The sequence below is a fragment of the Chiroxiphia lanceolata genome, chromosome 7, assembly GCF_009829145.1.
Source record: "Chiroxiphia lanceolata isolate bChiLan1 chromosome 7, bChiLan1.pri, whole genome shotgun sequence".
NCBI classification, from domain to species: Eukaryota; Metazoa; Chordata; class Aves; order Passeriformes; family Pipridae; genus Chiroxiphia; species Chiroxiphia lanceolata.
Genome location: NC_045643.1, coordinates 22,922,669 through 22,936,866, shown reverse-complemented (window position 1 = coordinate 22,936,866; position 14,198 = coordinate 22,922,669). Strand labels below are relative to the sequence as shown.

At 40.2% G+C, this 14,198-nt stretch overlaps 1 protein-coding gene across 3 annotated transcripts in view; it reads right to left on the bottom strand.

The window, feature by feature from the left end:
• ITGB6 (integrin subunit beta 6) overlaps window positions 1-10,606 on the bottom strand; it is a 49,995-nt gene extending 39,389 nt beyond the window's left edge. For 2 of the 3 annotated variants that reach the window (XM_032693725.1, XM_032693723.1), the window contains exons 1-2: window positions 10,390-10,606; window positions 9,500-9,737 (exon numbers count right to left, since the gene is read on the bottom strand). The gene's annotated coding sequence lies outside the window, so the exon portion shown is untranslated. Of the gene's footprint in view, window positions 1-9,499; window positions 9,756-10,389 lie in introns of those variants that run through there. The other variant, XM_032693724.1, reaches the window with a different exon arrangement.
• Window positions 10,607-14,198: the final 3,592 nt, after the last annotated feature.

Genomic DNA, 14,198 nt, shown 5'->3' with positions numbered 1-14,198 from the left:
TACTTGATAAAAACCTGGGGCAGGGGCACCAGAGCAAGCACCTCTCCTCAAGGCTGGTGCAAGGCTGAGCATATTTGGGATGGGAATGACACTGAATACTGACTGCAGCTCCTCAGATGCCTGCACTTCAGCTGAAGAACTTTCTGTAACTTACTCTGTTCAGATTAATGCTAAATTCAGACCAGACCTGCTGACCCCAGCACAAAAGGCCAAAGTGAGTCCCGAGACAGGTGTGTTGGAGTGGCATGAGGGGAAAGACAACCCTTTAGCACAGCCCAGCAGCAAGCTGAGCTTGCTTTTGGAAAGGCCTCTCAGGTTATGCAAATACAACATCTTCAGGCCTGACCATCTATGTAAATTCTAAACTATGGAGCTGGGATTAAATCACTTGTAAAAAGTGATTTCACTCTGGCTTTACACGCAGAAAATAGTTTTATAGCTGACCTTACTGAGACCTACAGAGGTGTTGTGCTTTGCTACAATACATGGTTTGAATAAAGTTACTCTAGAATAACCAGAACAGATAAGAAAAGAGTGCTTAGCTCAGCACCCAAACAGCTGCTAAAAACTGAGGAAAATGGGCTCAGGTACTGCATGAAAGCACTTCTGAAGCTTCTCAGGAGTTATTCTGGGCTCAGCCAGCTTGATTTCCATTTACAGACACCCAGCGTTCAGGCCACTTGTTCCCACCAGTGGCTGACGTCTCTTTTTGGGAAAAGAGCAGGATTTAGGGTTTCAGGAGCATCTGTGCAGAGTGCTGCCATCTTATGGCTACTCTGCTCCTCTGGAGTAGAGAAGTGAGGACTTTCGAACTCACAAGGGGAAAAGGTGTTCAGATACTAACAGGTCTGTTACCATTTAGCAATATTTTGCCTTGCAACTTATATAAGAACCTTTGGAGACGTTCACATATTTTTAAAACAATTTAGTCACTTATGTTATATTAGAGTTATAATTTAGTTTGCATGTTTTTTTCAAATTCCATCTCTCACAGTAAACAGAACATTACTTCTATTGTCTTTGTTATAAGCTCAGTTACATGATTCTGAAATGTCAGAAATTGTTTGCAACATCTTTGTCAATGTAAATTGTTACTATATTTTATAAATTTTGCCTTATTCTTATGCGTTTCTTCTGGAAATAGGAAGGTAATTTAAACAAACCGTGTCTGTTCACATCTAAACAGGAACATTGGAAAAAACAACATTATATATAACGATTAGTGCTTCTACAATTCTTAAAGAACTGATCAGAACTGTTGATATTCTATATCTAATAAAACCATGTAAGACTAGGAACATGTAAATAGAACCACCTCTAAATAAAAAAAAAAATCAACTAAATGAATTCCAAGTATTTTGATGAGTAAAACAAAAAGGATAATGCAGAGCAGATTTTCCCTAGCAATGTTTTCTAGGAGTTCAAAATGATTAATCATGTAAATACTGGCAGTAATATTAGCTCCGCTGATACATATGTTTCTTATCTCATACATTTGCGACTGCACTGCTGTGCTTTAGTTGGACACTTAGCACACAGATTTATCATGATTTTAAAACAGTATTTAAAAAAATTTAAATCTTAACATTTTGTAGCATGTCAATATGACACAGGAGGCCATAGAGTCATGCTTTCTATCTGAACCCATACATTAGCAGAAATTTAAAAAAATACTATTGCCACAGCAGTACAAAGCAGAGGGCATAACACTGCAAAGGATCCCATAGATACTGAAGATGTGTCCTTTCATCTTACACAGCTCTGATAATAAACTTACGAAAATTCATCATAAGGCTACTCAGACTGTTTGACTCTCTGGCAGAGAGGCAAATAGAAAGTGTCTCTACTCACCGTTATGCAAGAGCTAGGTTAATTCTTATTATCCAATTTGCAAGCAAATAACTTCCATTTCACTGGGATACCCACACCTATAATACTTTGTTCCTGTTACTCTTACTAGAAGATTGTTTCAGAGATTTCACTCTTCTCATGGCTGGAAACCTTCACAGCTCCAGCCTGGATAGACTAACTTTCAATTTATATCCATTTATTTTAATTACAACATTGTCTGGCAACTTAAATAACTTCTTTCCCTTCCTAGTATTTGCCCTGCCCTTTTTCCCCTCCTCTTGATATATTTATAGATAGCAACTGTATATGCCTCATTCTTTGTTTTGTCCAATACTACTTTTCTGCATTTCTTTCAATGCTCTTTCCTAATTTTGGGTGACTGTTTTCAGTTCCCCAGAGAAGCTTTGACCAGTGCCTCCTACAATGGTGTCCGTACTTTGAGTACTTCTTTGAGTCTCCTATATCATATTTAAGAAGGATCATTTTTGCCTTTCCCATGGCTCCATCCCAGCTCTCTCAGCATCATTATATGACTAACCAAGACCTTGTGGTCCTTCTGTTGTCCAACTGATTCAATTTACAACAGAAATCGTTTCTACCCTCATTTGGATGTGGTCCAGCACTTGTACTATTAAATTCTACCCCACACCTCCAGCTCTCTGTTCCCTCATAATTATATATGAGGGGAATAATGGTATGGATATTTTTCTCATCTGACCACTCCACTTTTAGGAACAATGGAAAGTGTTAACACTTTGAAGGACTAGATGAAACAGTGACACTTGAAAATATCTACACAACCTTAAAGTTGCCAAACAATGCCCTTTCCAGAGAGATGGTACCATACATACATTCTCCCAGTCCTAATACACTGTATTAAACAGTTATTGCTTATTTTCTCTATTTTATCTTTACACCCTTATTTATTCTTTCTTTCAAAATGTGCACAAAATTTTCATATTACTAAGGTTAATTAATGAAGTTGTAAATGTGATGTCACTTTTTCATATGCTCTTTCTCTCTCCTTTGTTTTGGTAAATCTTTAAAGAAAAACTTGATCCTGTACCTGAAATTTAATTTTGCTTCTTTAAGCATTTTAGGATGTATAACAGACACCATTTCACTATAGGCCTACTACACTTTGTATTTAGTTTTCAAGTTTCTACAGATACTTTCCATCCTGATTCTATTTTACTCCATGATCTGTACCATCGTCTTTACAGAATTTACTTGGTTTGGGCACTGTCCATATAGGCTTTGATCTCTACCCCATCCTTGCCACATACCAGACTCCCTTTTATCTGTGTGGTAGGAGAAACTCTCAGTCTTTCAAATGTTGTTTACAGATGGCATGTCTGTAAACTTGACAGATCTGACTGCATCCTCTTGTTCTAGGTTGCCAAAATATTGTTTTCACTAATGATCTGACATGGTAGGGATTTCTTCCCCTATGACTTTCACTCTCTTTGCTCACTCCTAATGTTTATTTTTTTTTTAAGGATTTGTAAGGTGCTAACATCCTTCACTCTCTACTCACAGTGCAAATTACAGATGTTTAAATTATTATTTAAATTAAATTAATTCTAATAGATTTGAAACTTTCAACCAATTTATATCACTAATTCCTTTAGGTACAATACTTCACAAGGACAAATTCTGAGAAACTAACAAGCCTATTCTTGTTCATTCTTTCACTTATTTTGAGTTTTATCAAGTTGGGATAACTTTAGCTAGGTTATTTTCTACAACCAGCTGCTCTATGTCATCACTACCTAACAAAGGCCACCTAGAATAGCATCATAGTAGTCCAGTGACTGCTCAGTGATGAAATCTGCCAGCTATTATGCCCTGGAATAACTGGCTCTATCGTTATCAGGAACATTTGCTTTATACTCTATTTCTGACAAGTTTAAATCTCCTGCAATGAGGCAATGCTTGGGAGTTTCTCTTCCATGTTTTCAGTAATCTGATTTAGATCTAAGCGTAACAGTTCTTTAGTGGTCCTTCAGAAGATCTTTAGTTTGACAAATTCCATTCTGCCTATGTTACCTTTCTTTGCTCTGTAGGCAAGTTCATTGACACTGAGTGATGCCTCTGTACCTCTGGTTTTATTTCTAGTTTTCTTAACAGACTACACATTAGTTTAAGTGCCTTTCAGCCACAGATTACCCATCCACCATATTTCACTATTCTTGGAAGATTTCGAGTCATCCTGAATGCTGCAGTTCTAACCTGTGTGTGTTTACATGTGATTTTTGTACACAAACATCTCAGGTCGTCTTGTATGACCATGTGCAATATTTTTTAATTATCACATTCCTCTTATACCTGACATCCAGGCCACACACATCACATTCACACTCACATCAGTGCTGATTTTGCCTGTTCATTTCTTTCCCCATTTCTTGCCCATCTTTGCTCCCACTTCTTTCTCTTCCATATATTCGCCACTTTCTGCTTTTCAGAACCAGACATGGAAGTTACTTACAAGTGTCCCCCAGAGATTCTCTACTATTTCTTAGCTTACAATTCTTTTACTTACTATACTGATATATTAATATATATGTTGTTATCATCTGCTGTTTTTTAGCATGCTACATAATCTAATCCTATTATACTATATTGAAATAAATTATAACAATCTCGGTTCCAGAAAATTAATACTGTGTTTGCTGCAATGCAGGTCATGTAGTTCGTGTGAAAAATATTCTTTCTTCTCAAAAGTTACATGCCTTACAACACTCTTCATAATACCAATTCTTAAGACATCTGCTGCTCTTTATTATCTTGCATGCTTTAACACACCCTCTTCAGGAATGAAACCCTGAAGTGGGAGCTTTTCCTTCAGGACAAACCTACTCACAGATTTTCTCTGTTTTTCGTTCTTTCCAGTGCTCGCTCCTTCAGTCTTTTATCCTACAATGCGATCTGGTACAGTTATATTTCATCTCAGAGATGACTGCATTGCCAGAGGCACTAAAATGGCTTCTGTCTTATAAATGGGACAGATAATAAAACTCCATGCACATACTCTGTGTGCATTTGCCTGGAATACACTCATTTTAGCTTAAAACTATACTCTAACAGTACCGCTGACTTTATATTTATGAGGTAGTTTTAAAATAGCTTCAGTTAAAATAAGTGTGTTTTTGCATGAGAGAACTGAAGTAAAAGTTTGAATATAGTTTTGAACTTGAGTAACTATGTGAGATGTCTCATCAGTTCTCCTGGAGATATTTTAGTCATTGGGAGTTAATCATTACCTGAAATTACAGGAAAAACCTATTCAAAGCCATTCTACCATATAGTGTTTTGTTAGGGAAGAAATGCAGACACTGACTCATAGTTGTCAGTTATTTATTGAGTCAGTTATGCTGTGATTCTTTCCAACATTATTTTTGCTTTTGATTTACAGTAAGATACTGATCTGGTGGATGAGACTCTCTCAATTAGAGCAAGACCCTGCCCACCTTAATCAGGAGAGATGTTTGAGTGTCTAACTACCATAGGGTCACTACAAAATTTTAAAACTGTATGAGAAATACACATAAGGGTAAAGAGGTTAACGAGTTAACATTTATTTGAAACAGGCATCTGAATGCCCTTTTACATCAGAAAGTGATAGCTGTGCTCAGCAGCTGAGAGGAACAGGAGAAGCCAAGGAAAAACTTAAACAGGTCAAATAGTGGTGCTATGGTTGCTCCCAGCGACTGTGCCAAGTCGTGGATAAGGAGATAAGCAAACCTCCAGGAAACAGCAGACACAGGGCTTGGGCTGACACACAGGAGGTGCCTCACTGCACTTTCTGTAGACACAGTCAAGAACAAACTTGTTCCTAACTTGGGGATATCAGATGCTTACTGCTACAGAGAACACCTTTCTTTCTGTACTACAAAGCTAGGCAAGTTCCTCTCTGGCTCTGTAGCGTGTGAACTTTCTTGAATGTAGGAAAAACAGAAACTCCTTCTTCTGCCTGTGTCATGTTAACCTGAAGATTAGACAGGATGGGTACATGACCTACAAGTCAAAAATCACAGCAACCATTTCAGGTAAAATTATCTAATAGATAGTGTCAGCAGTGGCCTGAATATGCTAATAATGTCTTGTGGAAAGTGCATATTTTTCACGTTCTCATGATGTCAGCATTTTCTGCCTCATTGTGAAAGTTGATCAATATTTATGGTTTTAAACATACAGAGAAGCAAACAAAACCATTGCAGTTATTTATTCAGACTGTGCTGACACACAGCTATCCACAATGTCTGTGCAGTCATATTACTGATAAAATCATTCATTTTTACTAGGTCTTCTTCATCATCAGCTTTCTCATGTGGAGTAATAAAGCCTATTTTTCCTTCATTCTGAACTGATGTTTATGTTCTCATGTTTTACCACCTGATTCATCCTCACCACTTTTATAGGAGTATTTTTTTTTTCTTCCCCTGTTGCTTCAAAATTCCCTTCTTATGTTTATTTGCTATGCTTGTGGATTGAGCAATGACAGTTTAATTGAGCTCATGCTTCTGAACTTACATGTTAATGAATCTTTCAAGACTTGGCCTTTTGTTTACATTTTTCTAAGTTCATAGTCTCCATAGTGTATAGTTTTCTTTATGAACCTGGTACTGTGCTTCTTCTGTTGTTAGAAAAATAACGGTCCACTGTCAGGAGCAAGGGATTTCCAAATCTGAGCCTGAAAGCCTGGGTGGAGGACAGCCAAGCACAGGAGATGTGGAAGCCAGGAAAGGGTCAGAGATGGAGCAAAGCTTGCTGAAGCTGATTTTTAAAAACCATTGGAGGTATTGGCTGTAGCTTTAATATCCATTGCTGTTGGATGAGATTAATTGCTGCTAGCATGGCACTCAAGGAAGCAAGAAGTATCTTCTAGGGATAACAAGGTTCATCATTCCAAGTAGGTTTTCTGTCCTGGAGAGAAATGACAGCATTTGCAGTCCTATCCCTAGACTGTTCTGCTAAGGGAAGAAAAACCAATCTCTCCATGACCCTAATAAGACACCTCAGCAGACACAGCCAGGGGTCTTTATCATACAAGTGCCATTCCTAGGTAGTCTGTCAGAGTCTCATTTCAGGGGCAGCGCTAAATGAAACCTCATTTGGACCAAGGTCTACCCAAGGACTGCCTCATCAGCCTTCAGGCTGTCTGGGTGCCAGCAATGGGAAACAAACCCTAAAGGAGAAACCTATCCCTGGATTTGCAACTCTGTAGCCCAGGAAAAGGATGAGAACTGCTGCCAGAGCAGCACTCCTCCAGCTCTGCTCTACTGAACTTACCCGCCTGCTTTGGGTGCTACTGGAAAAAAGTGCTGAGTAACTGTACAGGAAAATCAGATATTTGTTTGTGTTTTATGTTGGATACCAGAGAATGCCATTCAGATGCTGACCGGGGGCAGACATCTGATTTAAGAGGCATATTCCTATCTTCCTAAACTTTGAAAAAGAAATATTGTTAATGACAGGACAGGCATCTCATGCATCCCCAAGCTCCTTCACTCTGATAGCTTGAATGTTTAATCAAAGCTTTGACAGAGGAGTAGATCAGGACTACTGTATCATTTTCCCTTCAAGGCATGCTTCAGCAAGCTGATGCAGATTGCTAGGTCGATGAGATATATCAATATTGTAAGACACCACATGTCAGGCTGAACACATTGAAGGCTGTGTTAAATTTGAACATAGGTCATGAATCACTCAAACTTATTCAGCCAACCAGAATTAATATGAAAATTATGAGTAATAAGGGGCTTTTGTTTTGTTTTTATATAAGCAGGAGGATGAGGCATCTGAACAAAGGTTCATATGAGACAACAACTGTAACTCTGCTCATGTAGGAATGGTTCAGACATTTGGATCACGATGCAGAAAAATTTACATTTGTGTTTTGTTGAAGACTTCACCCTAGCTTTCTGAGAATTAAAACTTTGACAACTTGATTTGGGGAGAGACTGTTAAGACTATCAAGTCTGGTAAAAAATAAACTGTATATAAAACAAAAGCTTTTAAGAAAGCTTCCCCCTATATCTCCTGAAGAGAGAAGAGATCATGTTAAAATTGAATGCTACTTTAATTAGTTTTTCTCTTTTTCACCATTTATAACCTTGTTAGCTAAATTTTCTTACAAAGATAATCTGTAAGGTTATTTTAGATTAGATCTCAAACACAAACTCAGTCACTGAAGTGCACTGAATAGTCCTTGACTTTACTGGTACTAACAATGACTCTATGCCCTACACATCATGATAAGTATTTACATGTTCTTACATACTTTGAACAATATGTCATCATGATTCATCATCCTTTATCTGTCTTTGTTTTTGCTGATTTTGCTTCTTTTATAGCTCACCTCTGTCTAGACCAACACACAACTCCTTCTAAACACAAGCTTAATGATACTTAGACATGTAAGCTCAGATGGGGAAAGAGGTGGTGCTCTCATCAGATTAACTGTTTGCTTTTCTATTTCAGTACCATGGAAAAATTCTGCTCTCAGAAAAAATTTTTTTTTTCCTCCTTATTGTGGGATGTGCATTGATGAAGCATCTGACATTCACTGCAGACTATTATTGAAACCTCTTGCTGCAATAAGATTACTCATTCACTTTTTGCACATTTTCAGTAAGTGTGTGGTACCTCAGAACCTGTGCCTGTCACTGGGGCCAGCACAGAAGCACTCACTGAGCTCGACACAGCTCTACTAGAAGGAAGAGGACTGTTTTGTGGCATCAGGAATAGCAGTAGCTCAAGAGTGAAAGACCATTGTTCGTAAGTGGCACAATCATCAGAGATGGTGGCACAGCAAAAGAAGCACTGAGAGTACTGCAACCAGAGATGCAAGTAACAGGTCTATTCATAGCCCTGCTTTTCCCCAGGGAATGGCATCTTGCGAGTGACTTCATTAGCTGCTGACAGCAGACAGACTGCGCCGCGCTGGGAGCGAAAGGGAAACCACTCATCAGATGGCCCCAGCTACAACTGAGGAAATGCACAGAAGAGATAACTGGCAAGCATGGTGCTTTCCTCTCTGTTCAGAAGAAGTTAGTCAGATCCCTGAATGCAATGCTGTATTTCTTTTCTTTTGGCAGGGCTCTCTTCTTGAGTACAGACTCACTCTGCACAAAGGGTGCTGCTGTTGATTCAATGCACCCTTGGAAACTACCCAGGCTGTGGGAGATGGGATCTGAATTCCAGATCAGTTGCTAATTGTAACAAAAAACCCAAAAGTCTTGGCATTTGTTACTTTTAATAGTCAAAAGAAGACACCCACCAAGCCTTGTTACCTGACATGCAAATCTGCTGTTTGATTTCTCCCACTGTGTGCAATAGAACTTCCCTCACTGCATGGCCAGCAGGATGTGTGCTCTCTTAGGTATCTTCAATGTATTTATTCACAGAACAGGGTCACACAGCCCAAATGACCTGTACCCGTAAAACCAGGGATCCCCACTCCCTTCACAAGATTAAACACATCCTTCCCTACCGAACTAACTTAGAGGGTATTGGTTGTTTGCCTGCCAGTGCCCTCCACGTTCAAAAGATCTTACAACAGCTAAAGGGCTGAAACACAAGGTTTTCTACACACAGGTACTTCCTACTTTGCCCCAAAAGTTTACAGAAAAGCACGTTGCCTTACCTGCTGTTCCCCAGTACACTTGTGCATTTTTCGGGTGCAGAGCAGACTTGCCAACATCACAGCCATTCTTGCGCTGCAGCCCAGTTTTGTGCTGGATCTGTCTTTCCGTCTTTCTCCGTGTGGCAGCTGCCTTGCTGCTTGTCAGCCCTGAAGCCAAGCCTCCTTTTTAAAAGCACACCACCATCCTCCTCCTTCTAATTTCATTTTTCTCTGTGGATTCTCCAGGCTTGCCGAGTGTCTGTGTTTCAAACATTAATACTTTGATTACTGGCTTTCTTTAGCAGGTTTTCCACTCTCCAAACCCTATCTCCTATAGAAAGTTTGACAAAAACTGGCCTAAAATGCCATTAGTTGAAAGTCCTGTTCTTCCCAGAGGAAACGCTAGTAGTCCTTCATAACCAAGCAGGCTATTTATAGGAATGGTGACAGTACAATGAGTATGAGGCTGTCCAGACAAGACAGGATGATAGAGGCTGTTCATGAAATCAAAACTGGAATTCATGTGCTGTATGTCAATAGCAATTTAAGCAACCACTTTCTTTCTCCATTCCAGAGGGAAGAAATAGAAGCACTCTTAGCACAGGGACACACAAGACATTGCCACTGGAATAACGAATCCATTATTTTAAAGAATAATGTTGAAGTTTTGTATCTCTTATAATCCTAATCCCCCCTCTTTCTGTAATGCAGTGCTTCTGCCTCTTGTGCACCTGCTTTCACACTTCCCAAAGGAGCTTCTTCCCCATAAACTGCACTGCAGTTTCATCTTAACAGACATATAACTAGGTTCTTTGATCTGAGCAGCAGAATACAATTAGTTTGGGATAAAGAACAGAGGGATCCCAGACAAGCCCCAGATAAAACCAGAAATGGCAGGGAGGCAGAATTACCTTAGGGAATGCACAAGGAAGCATCAGTGCCAGCTGGATTGTGAATCAGAACAGCAAACAGCTGTAACACTTTCTTCTAAGGTACTCGGTGGGAAGCCAGGCATAAAGAGCAGAAGCATCCCAGTGTACACATCATTTCCCTATGCAGGAGATGAGGAGCTGGGGAAGCACTGTAAGAAAACGAAAAACACGTTTAAAGCAGGTAGAGATGAGATAAGGATCTAATGTAGGGTTAGGAATGCTCCTAGTGAAGGATTAGAAAAACTTGTAAAGAGGCAGGAAAATCACATTATTTGGAGTGGGGCTGGAAGCTGCAGTGCCTGGGGCACCCTGCAGTGGCACAGTGGGCTCAGCAGCCCACTGGACCCTTCCCCATGGCCAGGCTGCCCTGATACAGGGGCAGAGGAGACCAGTGCAGGCCCCACGGGTTCCAGCTGAAGACCCCTTACCACCAGAACTGCCAGTTTTCCCTCTACCTACAGTAATAAATAAAGCCACCACCCAATCTCTGCAAGACCCGAGTAGGAAGATAACAACCAGCTCATGTTCCACTCTGCCTTGCCAGCCCTTTGGGCTGATGCACACAGGTGGAGAGGCAACAACCCCCTGCGCTGACTCTCCCCATGTTTGAAGGCATGTGGGGTGTGCTGCCGGGGAACAAACACCCTGTACTGTCCTCTCCCCCACCCACCTACAAAGACATGAAGCCCCTTAGTAAACTTTGTCCATCTTGCACTTACGGGTGACTCCCACCTGAGAGCTGGTGGCACAGTTCCTGCAGCAGCTGCGGGGTCCCTCGCAGGCTGGGTGATGGGGGGTGCTGCAGTGCACCCCCACGAAGCTCTGCACCACTCGAGCTCTGCTCAGCCTGTCCCTGTCCTGAGCCACTCTCAGATGGGGCCAGTTGAGCTGCAATGTGGCACTCAGTGAGGACCATGTTTGGAGAGCAGAGCCCGGGGAGACAAACCATGGAGACTGCTGGAGGTTACTTCTTTAATGTCAATGTCACCCATGACTGTGTTTGCTTTTTGACAGAAAGTTGCCTTGGGTCAGAGATGGCTCTGTGTTTAGTCCAGCCTGTGCTGGGGTGTGAAAGGACAGCGGTGGAAGGCAGTTTTCCCACAGAAGCATCCAAGTGGCAGAGGTGTTTCAAAGCAGAGGGAGAAGGGGAACAAATGACAATCAAAAGAGCTTCAGGAAGCCAGGCATGGACCCAAAATGGAATTAATGAGTGAAGCAGTAAGGTCAGAGTAGAAGAAATAGGCTACACTGTAAGAGAAGAATCCCTTAGAATTGGATGGAAAAATTATCACAGCACAAATTTTGCTCTGAAGGAGAAGTAACATTTGTGGCCTCCCTATAAACCCACATCATGGCTTTTCACAGATATGTCCCTGAAAGCTAATTAGAGCCTGAAGTTGTAAATTGGAAGTTGATTAGGAGGCCAGAAGCATCAAAAAAACATGGATACCACAAGAAAGCCCACTGTGCTTCTCCAGCCAGGAGCCATGTGGTGTGGGCAGCACTTCTCTGCCCTCCCCATTTTTGACTGACAGTCAGGTACAGTGAGACATAAATTGCCCAGGCAAATTGTGTCCGGTGCATGGGTTACTGAGCAGCAATTCCCTGATGTGCCAAAAGCCCGAGCCGCTCGTGGCAACTGAGGAGCACAAGGCAAAGGGAGACTGAGTTGAGGCAAGGGGGACTGAGCTGTCCTGAGTAGAGCAGGTGAGACCCAGCACATCATCACCACCAGAGATCTCCTCCACCCTCTCACAAATTCAGCAGCCCAGCCTCATGCACCACGTGCTGATATGCATTTATAGGTATTTATATAATACCAATCAGAAAGAAGATTTTCCTGAGCTTTTACCATCAATGTGGCACTAGGTCTGTGACACACTAGGGAATTCCATTATGGACCTTTAAAAATGGAATTTAAATGGCTACAGAATGACTTGCTAATAATAAATGGCAATAAACCCTCTCTACTTAATACAATATCACATAAAAAGAGGGAGACGAAGCACTTCCATACTGTGTTTGCCTTCCACATATGCTGGATTTTTGCTTTGATACCTGGAGGAATATATTGCTAACAACTAGAACTGAATTTGTACTTAGATATGTATTCCAGGGGAAAATATTACCCAAGTTGTCTGCAGTGGTAGCAAGTCATTAACTTTTTTTTTCTTTTCTTCATACAGGCACAGAATTAAAACATTAATTTCCTTTTTAAATAAAGATATAAGGCTTGATTCATCTCACATGTAATTTTGTAATTTTGATCCTGTTGATTGATTCATTTCTTCAGTAATCCCTAAGGATCAAGAGTCATGGAAAATTTGAAGAGAAAGAGGATGTTTGTTAAACACAACTACAGGTGCCTTAATGCACAAACAATAAGTAAAACCAGAAAATATTTTTCCTGGAATAAAATGCAGACCCCCTTAATCCCCAGAAATTCACTGCTTTTCTTCAGAACAAGCATTTATTGGCAACATACACTTCCCTGAACTAGGTAAAACTCCAAGCTGCAAGAACAGTGGCGGTAAACCAGAGGTTCGAACATGCAATGAACAAATTACATGTAGAATTATTTTTGACAGGCTCAGCGAAATCAAATACTGTCATTGCTTATCACAATCCACCTCACTGACCATATTGAATTTGCCTAGATACATCCCTGAGAGCAAAAACTGCAGCTGCCTGGCATAAAACCTCTAGATACAGAAGCCAAAAAAAATCCTGCGTAAGAACTTTATCAGAGCAGGGAGGATAAACCCCTTTATATCCCCGCTATGCAAACTTAAGTGATAGAAGTACCTGAATATTTTATGGGACAGAATCTTCTGATATATATTTATTCAAGGTGTCCAAATACTTCAGGTCTGTGTTTTTGAAAATATTTACTTGATCTGTGGTTAAATCTTTGGGTCAAATTAGTGCTAAGTTAAGTCACACCACTTTACATCATGATGGACAAATATTGCCTTTACTTGATGTGTAGATATAAAAGGTGCTGGAGGTAGTGGTGGAATCAGTTTATATGTTATTACTTCTATTACCCTGCTACCTTAAGCAGAAACAGAACTTCATGGTAGAAATTGTACAAATATCCTTAGATACAACTCATACCCAGAAACTCGACACAGATGAATTAGTTCCACAGCAACAGAGGTAAATTTTGCACAGGAGTTGATAGAAAAGGGGCATGGCAACGGGGATGGACTCAGAGCATGATGCAATCTGTTAGCAAACTGCAGCAGAAGACCATATGGACCAAGGAGGGACTTTGTGATACTACAGGGGCAAATGAGCTTTGCTTCTGCTGTCTGGAAAGGGGACTGCTGAGCACTGTGCTGGGGAGAAATCAGGCACCATTCAGGGTCTGCCCCAGACCAAGTAAAGTGTCAGAAATTACTGTTCAGAACAGAATTTAGTAGTAAACATATGAGTTCTATTTTATCACTCATAAGCCTGAGTGGAATGAAATGTAATGTAGGGTTAATAATCTCAAAGTATCAATAAGGAAAATTTATATCAAAATATGATTTCCATAATTAATAAAACAGGAAACTATTATACTATGCAATGAATGGTTACATGTGTCTTGTGAGACTGAGTTCTTAGCAACACCAAGATCATTTTATTACAACTTTACAATTGCTTTCTTAAAACATTCATAAAGCAGTAAAATATCTGAATAAGCCAGAATGAGTCTTATTTATTTATTACTGTTATTTATTACACTGCATAAATGAACACTGGCCTTAATTCATGTTTAAAAAGCAAAGACATTAAAGTGA